Genomic DNA, 2,452 nt, shown 5'->3' with positions numbered 1-2,452 from the left:
AGTTTAAACACTGTCAGGAACCTGCTTTTTTATAACCTTCTGGAAAACCCCTGAGGTACCGCTAGCAAAGAAATAATTGATTGAACAATAAAAACAAAAAAAAGCATGGTATGAGTGTTGCAGATCCTCAAATGAAACTGTGTGAAGTAGCAGAGGCTATAGGTATGTAAAGGTGTATCAATAGGAATGCAGTTAATGTTTATGTGATATGTTGACGATGAGAAAATTGTCAGTGACATGGTTGCCATCATTCTTGACAGTGGACAGCGGACAGGTGCGGCATTCAGTTTTGACGCAGTGTTTGAGGAATTTAAGTGAAATCTGAAAATTTTTTTGTGAAGTTGTTACCATCAATAAAACCTGGGTTCATCATTATACCACAGAAACCATCTAACATTCAAAACGACTTTTTTTGGTGAATGTGCTCCAAAGTAGGTGAAGATGTCTCATTGGGATGCGAGGGGCAACCTATTCACAGACATCTTAGAAAAGTGATAAATGGACAGTACTACAGTGACATATTGCTCTACTTTGTCAAGAAATTGAAGAAAATATGACGCTATTTAGTGTTGTTTCAAACTATAATGTGCCAACACATTTGTCTGGAGTTGTTGCTGTGAAGCTGCTTGAATTGCATTATGAATTAAAGTCCCCCCAATCCACACACAAAATTGTGCAGCTGACCTGCCTCTGCAACTTTTTCTTGTTGCCAAACACACTAGCTCACAGGCATGGAATTGTGGTCAAGTGAGGAGGTCATCATTGTCAAGATAGAGGTATTTTGTAGAGAGCTTAATAATTTTTATGTTTTTGAAAGGATGTAGAAAAATGACTAGAGCACTGTGAAAAGTGTGTATCACTAAAATGGGACTGTCCTGAAAAATAAACAGCTTGTATTTAAAAAAGTTATCTTCAGTCATAACGTGGATACTTATTGAATTGAACCCATCTGTGACAGTGATTTGTACTGCGACACGTTGACGATTGGCCTGAATTGAAGGTATCCTTGAGGTTGAAGTTACCCATTTGTGCTTCCCTGAAACACCTAGATATTGTATAATATCAGTGGAAAAATATCCTAAAAACACTGATCCTCCATCACCTTCAAGTTAAATTGTGTAACAAAATTCTTTTCCTTTTTCTTTCTGCCCCCATGGCATTTACTGATGCAAAATGCTCAACAACTGTTAAAAATATGTATTGGGCTCTAGCTGTCAGCTTCGGTGTACTGTATATGTGGACAGAAGCACCTTATGACTTGCCCACCTGGTGCACCACTTTGCAAGAATTTCTAGTGCTCTTGGTGTATTTGCTCCTAAGGCATGTGAGGTTTGATATGACTCTGTAGAAGATTTTGTCTACCTAATAAATATAGTGATTTGTTGGTGGTGCCAACATAGCTGCCTGGTTTTTCACATCATACAAACCAAATATGGTAGCTACCAAAACAGCTAAAAGAACAATGGAAAAAGTAGTGATAGATACATAAATTTAAAAATATTCTTTGCCCAGTTTTGAATTTTTTTAGAAACTTTACTTTCACATTGAGAAAATTGAAGACATATTTATCAGCTCATAATGATGATGATGGAACACTGAACTCTGGAAGATATGCTCTGGAGCTGACTTCCAGCCAGTGTCTCAGAAATAGATTGCTCATATATTGTTGTTGCCACAACTTGAGGATGCCCTTACTCCGAAGCATCTTAATTTATTTTCTAGTTTTCTAGGCATTTTTCATAGTAGACCTCTCAGAAGATCTAAGTCACTGACAGTGTTATTTTCAACATTATCCACTACTTCACAGAGTCAGCTGCAAGATACCCATTTATTAAAATTGCATACCTGTGTACCTGTAAGACTAATAGTGCATCAGGCAGTTGCCAAAATAAATCCAATATTAACTATTGCATATTGATGCTGCTCTGAACATACTCTTTAGAACTTACCAGGCACCAGTGGAAGATCATAGCAGATATTGCCTTTCTATTACTTAAAACTAACCTAAGGAGATTGAAGAGAGGAAATATGTTGTAGCAGTTGATCCATAGTTACAGCTGTCAGATTTGTTGTCACTGTCTGTCTGTGTAGAAGGTTTTGCAGCCCCCCTGGCCCTTTGTCACATTAACATTCTTCTCAGTTTTGTATTTTTACACTTTTAACTTGGTGTCGGAAATGTACTTCAACTGAGGGCAATGATTTTACACTCCAATAAATGTGTTGTTTTCCATTACAATTATGCTATAATAAAGAAAAACAGGTAACACTATGTTGAAGCATAGGTGGCTTCATCCTATACAGGGGTGTCCTAACACAGAAAATGCTCAGTGTTTCTCTGCAGCTTGCATCGCTTGATGTGAGACCTTTACAAAGAGGCTTTAGGACACTTCAATCACAATGTAGGCCCTTTGTTCCTCTGCCTGCCCTGGTATTTTGGGCAATGAAAACTGGT

Source organism: Schistocerca serialis, chromosome 4 (genome assembly GCF_023864345.2).
Source record: "Schistocerca serialis cubense isolate TAMUIC-IGC-003099 chromosome 4, iqSchSeri2.2, whole genome shotgun sequence".
NCBI lineage: Eukaryota > Metazoa > Arthropoda > Insecta > Orthoptera > Acrididae > Schistocerca > Schistocerca serialis.
This window is presented reverse-complemented; position numbering follows the sequence as displayed.